The sequence below is a fragment of the Garra rufa genome, chromosome 24 (assembly GCF_049309525.1).
Source record: "Garra rufa chromosome 24, GarRuf1.0, whole genome shotgun sequence".
NCBI classification, from domain to species: domain Eukaryota; kingdom Metazoa; phylum Chordata; class Actinopteri; order Cypriniformes; family Cyprinidae; genus Garra; species Garra rufa.
Window position 1 is genome coordinate 4,456,799 of NC_133384.1, and position 13,783 is coordinate 4,470,581.

A 13,783-nucleotide genomic window follows, 5' to 3' on the forward strand; every position below is an offset into this window, starting at 1 on the left:
TTTCAAGGTATTTGTCAGTTGTTTTGTTCTTAAAACGCTGTTGTGTGTAGGTCTAATTTCTACGCACACAGCAAATTCTGGTCTTTGGAATAAACTCCCTGGTAGTTAAAATCAACTCAATCTGAGTGTACATGCGTGACCATCAAATAGACTCCAGCGCAGAGTTAAAATAACTCCGCTCTTGGAGTTGAATTTTTAACACTCTCTCAGAGTTAAATTTTAACACTTTCTGGAGTTAAAATATTAATAATTTGGAGAGTAATTTTAACTCTAAAATTTAGTTAATTATAATTTAAACTCTTTAACCAGTGTTAAAAACACAATATGTTTTATGTGGAAATGACTACACTGAAAGCCATACTCTCAACTTTCTGCTTTTATTTGAGGAAATACATAGATTGGATTTAGAAATTCCATGCATGTAAACACTTTGAAATTAACTGCTGTCATAAAATACTGTAAAATCTAACAGCAAAACATTTACATTTAATATGTCTGCAGTGCCAACAGGAAATGTTTAGTAAAATTGTATACAGCATAGTCAACAACACATCATTGCATTATATAAAATCAAGCCTGAATGATTATAAAATGAGGTAGATATAAATCAGATGAAGTAACAAGAAAAAATCCACAGTGATACCAGGATACATTCCATGAGGACAGAACTTAACATTTTGCTTAAATAAGAAAATTATTGCTTGTTCAACTGCCTTGCTCTCAGTTCTTTGACTTCAGTTGTACCTATATCAATATTATATACATTTGTCTGTAAAAAAAAAAAAATATATGTACAGGCTGGACAGAGCATCATGATACTTTACTTTACTTGAACAGCTCTTCAACAATACCCAAGGATGTACATGACTGACAAGGCGAAACTTCTCTGTCCAAGACAATGTAAAAGGTGGAAACCTGTGCTTTTGATGTCCCTGAGGCAAGAAGATATGGCTGAGGGTTTTTCTTTAGTGGCCAGGTGATGGTCATCAAGACTTTGGCATGACTGAAACACAAGATAAACATCCCTTTATAAACAATAGGCATTAAAGGAAGAGTCCACTTCCAGAACAAAAAATACAGATAATTTACTCACCTGCTTGTCATCCAAGAGGTTCATGTATTTCTTTTCTTTCTTCAGTCACAAAGAAATTGTTTTTTTAAGAAAAACATTCATTTCACAGCATTTCTCTCCATATAACTTAAATGGTGCTTGCGAGTTTGAATTTCAGAATTGCAGTTTCAATGCAACTTCAAATGGCTCTAAACCATCCCAGCCGGGGAAGAAGGGTCTTATCTAGCAAAACAATGTGTTACTTTCATTAATAAATTAATATTTGTGCACGTCTTAACCACAAATGCTCATCTTGTCTAGCTGTGCATTGAGCATACGTACTTTGTGCACTCTGGTTCAAGACAGTTAGGGTACGTCAAAAAACTACCATCTCAGTTTCATCCATATCTAACTTCCAAATTGTCCTACATCGCTGTAGAAGTACCGACCCAGTGTTTACAAAGTGAACGTGCAAAGATGATCAAATGCCCTTTGCAACAAAAAAAGAAAGAAAAAAAAGGTTGAACATCAATGATAAAATGAGAAGAGTTTTTCGATATACTCTAAATGTATTGAACCAGAGTGCACAGAGTATGCATGTGCATCGCAGAGGTAGACAAGACCAGCATTTGAGGTTAAAAACTGTAATATAAATGTATTCAACCCGTTAAGCACCACAGAAATCCACTATGTTGAGAAAAATCCTGCAATGCTTTCCTCATAAAACACTATTTCTTTATGACTGATGAAAGAAAGACATGAACATCTTGGATGACTGGATGAGTGAATTAATTCAAGCTAAATATTTGGAACATAATAGTGTTGTCTAAACAAACCTTTTCACCAGATGATATGTTGCCTCTTCAAAATTGATCTTCATGGCCTTAATTACTTTCCAAGTGTTCAATTTTTCCAGGATCCTTGTAGCAACCACTATTTCAAGCATCCGTGATAACTCTTGTAAATCTAAAAAAAAAAAAAAACGATAATTGTTCAGACAAATGTAACAATATATATATATATATATATTTTCCAATAAAATTTTGAAATATTATTTAACCCTTACCAGTCCTTTGACATCCAAGAAGCAAGAAAACGTGTAGTACATCAGCTGAGCCCTAGTCATCTGTGATTTTCAGTGTCGTTTTCTGGTATCAAAAACTTCTGTTGGACTACACAATAACATCAACAACATGTTATTAACAAAACAAATCATAAAATTACAGTCACTTACTCTTTATTAACTGATTACTAAACATATAACTCACCTGAATTGAGAAAATCTGAGAAACAAATTTCGTCCAGTTTTACTACTACTTCCCTCCATCCTGCACTTGTCAACATCCTGACAAAGAAGAGAAAACATGTAATTTAAAATAACCTCTAATGTTAGTGTGATTGAAAATGCAAAATGTTTAATATGAAAGCCACGAACTCTCATTAAGACACGAGTCACTACTAAAACATTTGTAACGTTAGCCGTTATGACTCAAAACATTACAGGCATAACTTTAACGTTACACGTTCATGGATAAACTATGATGTTTTAAGCCAGGGTAACGTTAGACACTTCAGTTTACTGACATTGCTAGATATTACCTCGTCTCGTAGGCATTACTTTATGGAAGCTTAACAGAATGTTTCTTGAGCGAGTCACTACTTAAATTTGACAGCAAAACACTCGTTTACAAAAATAAGGTGAACAGAAAGACGTTAGCTAATATTAGCTTGTTCACATCGGGAAAAAAAGTCCGCTCAAAACAGCCATGTTTTGCATCGGAGATTCATTCAACACAAAGTTCGCCGCGGTTATTGGCGTCAGTACACAGTATATAACGTAACAGCTATGTAATCAGCGGTCTGTCAGAAGATAAAGAACATTTTGGAATTAGTTTTTTACCTACCTCAAGACGAAGTAGACAACTTCATCAGTCCTCGTGTGGCACAACCAGGCTCGTGTCATGGCGCGCTCCTGATGTAACGTTAAAACGTGCTCCTGAACACCAATGAATGAACTCCGAAATACAACACAGCCAGGGAGTATCCCGTAACACAAAATGTAGTGAGAGTTAAAAAATAAACTCCAAAAATTTAACACTTTCGCACTTTTTTGCCTAACTCCTGATTTTCGAACTCCAGAAATTTGCTGTGCAGCTCATCTGTAATAACGCTTCCTTCAGTAAAAATGCCCATCCCTTGGTAACGTCATTATTAACATAATTATTTAGAACTGTTCTGGATTGTTTTCACTTGTAAATGGTGCATTATCTGTGCATATTTCTCTCCTGATTCAGTCGAGATGGCTTTTCACTATAGAGAAAGTTATATAAAGGTCTCACATGAAGTTAAACATGCATGGGTTTTATTTATTACAAACACACAGCTTTTCACTTCACAAGATGTTAATTGATGGACTGATGTGTATTACTTGTAGATTATTGTGTTTTTATCAGCTGTTTGGACTCTCATTCTGACGGCACCCATTCACTGCAGAGGATCAAGCGGTGAGAAATGTATGTACATTTATCCAAATCTGTCCTGATGAAGAAACAAATGCATCTACATCTTGGATGACTTGAGGTTGAATAAATATTCAGCACATTTTCATTTCTGGGTAAGCTTTTGCATTTTCTAATATCTTGGATCTGTGTGTTTGGATAGTTTTGTTTTTTTTTTTTTACATGATTTTTACAGAAAATATCCCAGAAATACAGAAAAGATGTTCACACTGGGAGCTTATTATAATGACACAAGGTACCTTATTTATTTATTTTTACTATTCAGTTTTGTAGTCCATTTTCCCGTAGCACTCATTCTGATTCATAATGAGGATAGAGTTGGCAGCTTTCTTTTGCTGCTGTCATCTTTTCTACTCTGGACTCTTTGCAGTTTGGCCATTTTGAAGATCTCAGGCAGATAATGAAAAAGGGGTTGAAATAAATCAATAAATCTCATGTATTTTGTATGACCCTGTGCTGCACAATGTGTATTAACATAATAAAGGTCAGCAACCCAGCACACTGCCTCAGCCTGTTAGCCATGAGATTTCAGAAACATCTTTCTGATAACTGGCTTTTCTCCAAGATTCAGATTTTATACTGGAGATCAAGTTTTGACCCAACACAGTCCCAAAATTGTTTGTCGTACAAAATTGAAATTGAATGGTTTAATGCTCTAGGCAGACAGTAATTTACTGCACAAAACACACTGTGATCAGCACAAACAATATTTATCCTCGTAAGTGGACCCATATTTAATGTAATCTGGGTTAAAATGTTTAGTTCTGTTTTTGAGGACATGTCATATAAGTGCAATTCTATCTATCTATCTATCTATCTATCTATCTATCTATCTATCTATCTATCTATCTATCTATCTATCTATCTATCTATCTATCTATCTATCTATCTATCTATCTATCTATCTATCTATCTACTGTATCTGTCTGTCTGTCTATCGATCTATCTATATCTATCAGGGCTGTCAGTTTACCACAATTAATTGGTAATGAAAAAATTATATGATTAAAATATTTTAACATAGTTAACGCAGTTATTACTACGTTTGGTGCTTTAATTAGCATGCTGTCCTTTCACATTTTATTTCAATGAAACAAGCCTGTTTGAGACAAACAGGCACTACATTTTTTTTTTCTGGAATGAAGGCTGTTCAATATTATAACAGTTCTTTCTGGTCCTTGAATCTGATTGGCCTATAGTGGTTAAACATGAGATATACTTCATTTTGAGTAATTCTAAAAGGAATTATTTTTGTTTCAGAGCAAAAAGTTTTGGCAACATATCATCATGTTTATGTAAATTTAATGCTGTATATCAGATTGCTGTCTGTGTACTTTTGACTGAATTGCCTAGCAGCTTTTATGATAGCTGTTTTTGTAGTTTGTTAAATATTATTATTCAATGAATAATATTTTATATTAAAAATAGTAGTATTTAGAATTAGGAAACAGTGTGTGTGTTTGTGATGGTGATTTTAGTTACATTGTTCTGCCATTAGATGGGGACAAGAGGCTGTTTCACAAGTCAGCAGTAAAGACTTTTGAATAGAAAAATACTAAAGTGCAGTTTTAAACAAGGACGTTATTTTTTCTTTCAAAACCAGCTTTTACACAGCCAAAAAAAAAATGCACCGAGCAGTGCTGTCATCAGGAATCTCCCTTAACAGATGAAAGAATAGTATGAGCCTATCGGACATTCAAAGTAATGTTTTTTTTGTGAATATGAGATTGATCTAAAGAATGAATGCTGTATCAGATGCAGGTAATCACAATCACTCAGTCAATCTCTCTCTTATAGTACTTTACTATACATAATACACTGTTTTTAAACAGTAATACAAGATATAAGCACAGGTATAACTACCTGCTTGGCATTTTTGCCAGACGTACTTCCGCCAGTGCCGTTTGGGCAGCTGCAGGGTCATCAGCTGGGAGCCACCCTTCCTTGATGTTTAATCCCGGAACATCTTTGGGTGGTGGAGCAGCGGCAGCAACCTAGGATCCGTCTCTGCCCCAAGCCTTGTATTTTCTGCATAGCCAAAAGCTCCCCTTCTCTGCCAGGTCTTTCGGGGCCTTCTGCAGCTTGGGGCCTCTGACTCAGAGAGTCTTAAGGAATCGCTGTGTGGAGGTTTTAGTGAAGCCTGGGCAGCCCACCTCCAATGGAAAGGTATATGCCCTCCACCCAGCTTCTGTGCATGCAGCTGCAAGGTCTGCATACTTCTGCTTTTTCCTCTCAAATGCTGCCTCCATCCCATCTTCTCATGGCACATTTAGTTCAGCCATGATGACAATCTTTGTGGTGGTAGACCAGATTACAATGTCAGATCGCAGGGATGTAATGGCAATCTGCTGTGGGAACTTAAGTTGGAGGCTGATATCAGCTCTTAGGTCCCACTCACCTCCCGGTGACAACAGGGACCTCTCCCGTACGATGCTGCTTAGTGCCTCTCCCCCTTGCCTGACAAATTGAACAGGCTGTTCTGATGTTGTCTAATAACTTCTTCAAAACAGTGTTGTGGCGCCACCCGTACCGACCCTGGGTCAGAGCAGTCTTACAGCCGGAGAGGATGTGTTGTAGGCTAGGACTTTGGTGGCCACAGAGCTCGCAAAACTCTTCTGTGCCGTGCCAGTGATGCAGGTTCTGAGGACTTGGGAGGGTATCGAATGTGGCCCTGATCAGAAAGCTTAACTTGTTTAGGGCAGCTTCTAGAGATCAGCCCATGTGATGGGCTGATCGATGACGGCCTCCCAGGTTGTCCATTTCCCTTGCTGGAATTGACTGACAGCTTTCACCCTGTAACTTTCCTCTTCCTCCTTCTTGACCTCCTGGATGATCAGCCTTTCCTCTCGATCTTTGTGGCTTTGGACCACATCTTGGTTAATGTTGTCCATCCAAAGCCTGCCCTGCCATGCTGTATCAATCCCACAACCTTTTGTTGTTTCAAACGAGTAATAGCCTGATGCACTGCTTGTGGAGCATCCCATTTTCTTCCAGTGTGAACTTGGGCCTTGGGATTTCGTACCACTGGATCAGGGGAGTCATTCAGCTCGAGCAGCAGCCTCACCACCTCAGCTTCAAATGAAGCAACTCAACGTTCATTTGTTACTAGTTCTAAAGTGATGTTTCTAAATTAGTATCGAAGGCTTGGACTCACCTGTTAAACTGTCAACTTTAGATTTGAATCCATGGTGGAAGAAAGGTGTTCTGCACAAAAAAAGGGGGTTTTAAAGAGACTCTGTTGTTAATTTTTTATGTATTTACACACTTGTGGCGTCAAACTGTTGTGTAAATGCAGGTTATGTATACATCCATATCTCACATCTACGAGTGTGATATTTCTCCTTTGTTTACTAATTTACAGTAACAAAAATCTTGTGCAATTCAATCTGAGAATAATATAACATAATAACAAGAATATTCTGATAAAATATTGCAGTCTAATGTCTTAGTGTTTTTCTCTATATGCTCTCAGAAAAAAAGATACAAACTGTCACTAGGGCATTATCTTTTCAAAAGTTACTAATATTTATACTTTAGGTATTATTATGGACCTCTAACATACTAATATATACCATTTAGTGGTAAACAAGGTGCAAAAATGTACCTTTAGGCTTTTGCACAGCCTTTGACAGCTTTTTTTACTGAGAATGTACGGTAAAAATGAAAGTTAATGGAGCCCAGTGTCTTTTTGGACTCTATACCGACTATAATTTATCTGGAAATATAGGAAAGACAAAGAGGACATGATGTGGGGTCAAGTATGGTGTCCCATACTCAGAATGTGTGCTTTGCATTTCACCCATCAAAGTGCACACACACAGCAGTGAGTAGTGAACAAACACACACCGTGAACAGTGGGCAGCCACTTTTGCTGCGGCACCTGGAGAGCAGTTGGGGGTTTGGTGCCTTGCTCAACGGTGGAAGAGAGCACTGTACATTCACTCCCCCCTCCTATGATCCCTGCTGGTACCAAGACTCAAACTTGTGACCTTTTGGGTTACAAATCTGACTCTCTAACCATTAGACACCATTAAATACTAACCTGCACTGAAAGCAAATCATAATTGTTAGAAATGGCAAGAGGGTCATCACATTTTGGCAACATTTCAAGATTTGTTTCATCATCTTGCCAATAACCTCAAGTTCACTCTGAAAAAAAAAAATAGTCCATAAATTCTCTCTTTTTGCCCAAAAACACCTCATACTCCTCTCAACTTGTTTTTGTCTTTTCCAGGACAAACATTGTCAACATTAACACACCTTGCTTGAGTTTATGCACTTCCATTTCAGTTTTGCATGTCAATGAGGATGTCAGAATGTGACTTGATTGATGATGACTAGTCAATGTTGTCAATGGAGACCAAAGTCTCTAAGATGCATGTCATATAGTCTATAGCATGTCATACAGTCTGCATTAGCTTTTACCCATGCAGTCATATCATGCAATCTGACAAGCAACAGTCATAAAGGACAGAACAGAATATTGTACACTTGTTTTAGTGAGACAATCACTTTAGAGAGCATTTGAATTGTGGTCACATCCAGACGTTTGAAGGTGAAGTATATAACTCCTGTGCACTTCAAGGTCCAGCGAGCGGAAACACATTCCAGCTGCCACTCAGTATAAGACGAGGCTATGCTGTTTGATTGATAGCTGTCCATTTACCACATAACAACCCCAAGTGTGCAATCCATCCTCTCATCTGACAGTAAAGGCAAACAGATCAGTGTATATCAACACACTCAATCTCTCTCCCCTCTTTCTAGATTTCAGCAGTGGAACCTGTTGCTGAGATGTCTAATTAAAGGACCTTCATTGTGCTTTCCCCACAGAACATATTGCACAGCTTGAATTGAGACTTGGGCCATTAGTTTTGCAAAGGTCAGAATCTAATGTCCATTTGAGATTTCTTGAGTGACATTTCATGGCAAATGTCTTGTTCTTAAAGGGACAGTTGGTTGAAAAATAATATTGCCTTACCCCCATGTCTTTCCAAACCTGTATGACTTCCTTTTTTCAAAAACATATAAAAGCAATGAACTGACACAAATGGAAACGGAAAAAGTTACATATATATAGAACCGCTTGCGGGAAAGTTATACAATTTGGCACACAGATAGAGGATAGTCTTAACATTAACCATAGCAAGTTTGGAGTCTCTAACCACCACTACTGTTCAAAGTTCCACTCATGTTTATGCTAGTAACTTTTGAACTGTACTTTTTAGAAGCAAAATTATTTTTTCATGAGTTGAATGAACACCAAAATTTAAAATTCTACAAGTAAGGATTTTTCACAGTTTTTAATAGTTTGAAAAACATACTTTTTCAAATTTTCTACACAATTGTTCATCAAAATTGGCTCAGAATGTCTTCAGATCATGCTGGCAAAAAAATCTGGGATTCAAGTTGATTAGTCAAACTGTTCTCAAATAACACACAAACAAATTTGTCGAAGAGCAAGCAAAAATGGATGTGAGGCTATATCTCTGCAAAATTTGGTGTGTGTGTTATAATAACCATGACCTGAGGCTGCCTTCACAGTTTTGGCTCAGCACCACATAGTAGTCAGGAGAAAAAGGCTAGTTTTGCTTATAACTTCTGAATGGATTGGCCAAAAACCACAACTGGTCTCTTTAGATTCAGTGCAGCATCCTGAGTCGAACCATACCCAATTTTTCCATGTAAGCCATTTTGGGCATCAGTCATTTAGAATATTGTCATAAAATGCTATATTTTATGAACACATTGGCGTATCTTTACGACACATAGTGCCTTCTGCACTATGACCCGATGGTAGTCAAATCATTGTAATGACATCTCCAAAAATGTTAATAACTTTTGAGTTTATTAACCTATTGTAATGAATAAACTGGTCTCAATATATTCCTAGGTTCATGCTGAGAGCATGCATACGAATTTTGAACTTGCTGTTCGCCTTTTTTATGTTGAAAACATACTTTTTAAAACTCCTCCTAGAACGTTTCTGCAATTTTCACTAAATTTGACTTAAATTTTCTTCAGACCACACTGGCTAGAAGTTATGGATTTCATGTCAATATACAAAAAGTTATCGTTTAATGCATCAACAAATTTTCTGGAACGATGCCAAACTGCATCTGAGGCTGTATCTCTGCAAAGCTTTGATATACTGACACCAAACTTCATTTGTGCCATTGTCACCTCACACTGACCACAACCAACAGTGACCACCTAACAGTGATAAATCTTTCAATCATATTAATAGTAAATGTATTTGACTCTTTTGCCATTTTGCTTAAAATCATAAATATGTCTTTAATTGTTCTGATGCTGTCAGCCATGCTGGCATGACTTATCTTGCCTTCTTTGTGCTTTACCCTTTAATTGCTGCTTGCAGCGATACAGTTTAAATTGTTATTGCCTTTAGTTATTATTTTGGAATAAATGTAAAATTCTTTAAAACACTAATTTGATGAGATTTATACTTGGCTTTAATAAGTAGACTAATTCAACTAAATCAAATTATATTTACAATTGATTACATGTACATTTATTTTGGAAAGAAACTTATGCACAGGCATGATCGAATATCAAAGTCTGTTAAATTGTTAGTAAAAAAAGAAAGTGTTTAGGGGTACAAAATTTTGTTTTGTGAATACATTTTCCCAAGGCATTGTCACTTCCTCTCCATGGCTGCTGTTTGTTACTACAGAAATATGCTGCTTTTTCCCTGATTCTGATTTGAGTTGCTGTCTAAAAATGGCTGATGCACTCATATTTTCCTCTGTACTGCTGGAGTTGTTGATTAACAACAAGGTCATAAAAAAGACAGACAGGCCTTGTTTTTGTTGTGTGTACTTGTCTAAGTCTTTTCACAGACCTCATTGATTCATCCTGCCAACCTCAGGCCTACTGAATACAATCATGGAAAATAAATACATAAAGCAAATATCATCAAGACAAAGGAACAGGATGTGTGGGTGGTTTACTGCTGTGAGTCACTCACTGAGAGCATTTTACTTCATCATGCACTGACCTTATGTGTTTCATCCATTGATCTCATTACTGCAAAACAAAATGAAGTGTGGCACTTTTCACAAACAGGGTACAAAAAAGGATCTGAAATTATTTCATATTTTTTCTTTTTCAATAAATGGTCAGTGAAAGGAGATGTCTAACCCTCAGACAATGTTTACGGTTAACCTTAAGAGGTCAAACTAAAATGGTTTTGTTTTATATTCATTATAAAAGTATGTTTTTGAAAGCAAACATTTTTTAATAAAAATACAAATGAAATGTACAAAATAAAATAAAATAAAATTTAGGGCCAATTTTAACAAATATTTATTTTATTTTATCAACAAATGTGGTGGAATGTGGTGGATTTGATTAGTTTAAAACTAGGTCATTTTAGAGGGAATTTAATTTTTAATGGAAGTATTATCTAATATGTCTAACAGTTCTCACTACCTAAAATATGGGATTTGTGGGATCAAAACCCGTCCCACTCTCCATGGCCAATCATTTCCCCTGTGTTTAATACTTATTTAGTTTTCTTGCAGGAACACAAACCTTGAGTCTTGATTGGGCAAGAGAACGGCCCAGTGAGGCAGTTTCTCTTGTGAGCCGGAGCACATAAGATTTGAAACAAATCAATTCTCATTATTTATGGACTTTTCTGACCGTGTAAACCAGTCAGGCTTGAATAAACCAACCACATGCTCAGTCTTGCACAGAATATTTAATCACACGCGCACACACACACACACACACACACACACACACACACACACACACACACACACACACACATGTTGGGTTTACATGTTTTATGGGGACATTCCATAGGCATAATGGTTTTCATACTGTACAAACCGTATTTTCTATCGCCCTGCACCTACCCTACACCTAAACCTAGCCCTCACAGGAGATTGTGCACACTTTTACTTCCTCAAAAAAACTCATTGTGCATGATTTATAAGCCTGTTTCCTCATGAGGACCTAAGAAATGTGTACCTGGTATGCATCACTTTGTGGGGACCAAATGTCCCCACAAGGATAGTAATACCAGTAGATTTTGACCTTGTGGGGACATTTGGTCCCCACAACGTGATGCATACCAGGTACACACACACACACGTGCGCGCACACACACACTATTCACCTTCAAGCTCAACACCTGACAAGTAAGAAATGAGATAGTGGACGAGGTCCAAGAGACAAGTCACCCTGGACCTGCAATGTGTGAGAGAGGAAATCGACAGCCTAAAACCAATTTACACGCTCTTGCATTCCCAATTCATTTCACAATTATTCACTTCAGACTGCATCTGCACCTGAGGCAGATGGCCGCAGTGAGTTGATTTTTTTTTTTTTTCCTGTAAGCTCACCTGAGGGACACTGTGTTGGCATTGATAATGAAGTATCCACTTTCAGTTGCTAATTCCTATAATCATTCACTTGTCAGTCCTTAGATCTAATCGATATGTTTTTTTTTTTTTCTCTCCACAAATGGCACATACATGTACATAAAAAATACCCAAAGGAAAGTTGTATCAGGCAATTAGCGCTCTCAGTTTTGTTTCATTCCTTATTTCTCCATATGTAAATGCTCTTAAAAATGTATTTACGTTAACTCTCTTTCTCTTTTTAAATGGTGAATATAAACTATTGCCAACTGCTGATATAGACAGTTATTTCCTCTCATGCAGGCACACAGTGTACATGCTAGTTGGCCATTGGCTGTAGTCTTCACTTACAATGTTTTAGCCCAGATATATGTGATGCGAGGCAACACAGATGGCTTTCGTTGCTACTACTTCTTTGTTGTCGGTTTGGTAGGCCACAGCCTTAAGACTCATCAATATTTGTCTGATAAAATGTGAATAAAGTCAATTGGCTGCTTCAAGAAAAGGATGACTCCTTAGATTTGCCCCACTCTAAGAAAGTATGTCAATAGCAAAGAGGTCAAAGTTTGGCTGTTTGGCATGAATATGCTGCAGCTGAGCAACAGCAAAGTAGATGAATGAGAAAGGTAATGGTTTTCTTTCACAAAGTATTATAGACCTAACTGATCAATACAAGGAAGAAAATTGCACTCTTCAAGTGATGTCAAAGGGTCTTTAGGGAAAAGTCTCATTTTTGGTCTGTATTTGTTCTCATTGGTGTCATCTTATTTTCTTATTTATGGTTTTTCTTTCCAAGCTTTGACAGCAATCATATTACCAAGTTTTCCTATTAGGTGAGGAATCCTGCACACAACAGAGATAAATCAAGACTAAAAGAGAGAGAGGACATTAATAAATAACGTAAATTCATTTACAGTCACAACATGTACAGCTATAAATGATAATCCTTTGCACTAAGATGTTTGTGAATATGTGGAATGTGTTTGATGATAGTTATTTCAAACCTGTGCCAGAGCAAACTACACTGCTTATTGTGTGACTATGAATAGGTGTATTGATTAAGCAACAAAAACAGGCTTTTGAAAATTCCCAGTTTTCCAGAACAAAAGGATCATTTGAGGTAATAGATTGTGGTATTGATTTTAGACTTACAGGAGCATTGCCTTTGTGAGTCTTTAGAATTTCAACTCAAGCCAGAAAAAAAAAAAAATGCCTGAAATATTTCATTTCCAGGGATCCAAAAAGCTCCATTCCAACTTTGCACTTTCATTTTCACAGGGCTTCTACTTTTAGATAATTTTCCATTTCATTTTTATTTCAGTTTAAAGGGTCATAACCCTCCCCCTCCCCCCGCCCCCCCCCCAAAAAAAAAAAACATTTTTGAGATGTTAACAGATATATACATGTTGTACACTGCTTAAAACAGTAATACCTGCCACGAAATATATTACAAAGTGGAAACTGGTCATTTTTACGCTTTTTGTGACCATTTCATGCATCCGGTTCTAAAAGTTACGTTTGAGGTCGTGACGTAGACACAGTTTTTTTTTTTTAGCACTCATTGGCTGCGTGGCTTGTACAGCACCTATTTACGTCATTGGGTTGACGCCCCCTTTTAAGCATTATTAATGAGCAGTGTAACATTATACATAGATGAGACAAAGGACTCATCTAATCCAATCTCCGCACCGTGCTTTGCATGAGTTTTGCAGTATTTATGCATTGGACAGTAGCACTTGTGTCACTAGTTTACGTTATAGCTGGCTTGCTGTTTCAGAGTCATGGTTCATGTTTGTGCCTTTCTTCACTGTGACAAAACAAAA

General features: G+C 37.0%; 1 long non-coding RNA gene across 1 annotated transcript; it reads right to left on the reverse strand.

The window, feature by feature from the left end:
- Window positions 1-521: 521 nt before the first annotated feature.
- Window positions 522-2,331, reverse strand: LOC141300098 (uncharacterized). The gene is made up of 3 exons (XR_012341921.1): window positions 2,118-2,331; window positions 1,888-2,017; window positions 522-1,003 (listed from the first exon to the last, which is right to left on the reverse strand). It is a non-coding gene; the product is annotated as an uncharacterized lncRNA (long non-coding RNA).
- Window positions 2,332-13,783: the final 11,452 nt, after the last annotated feature.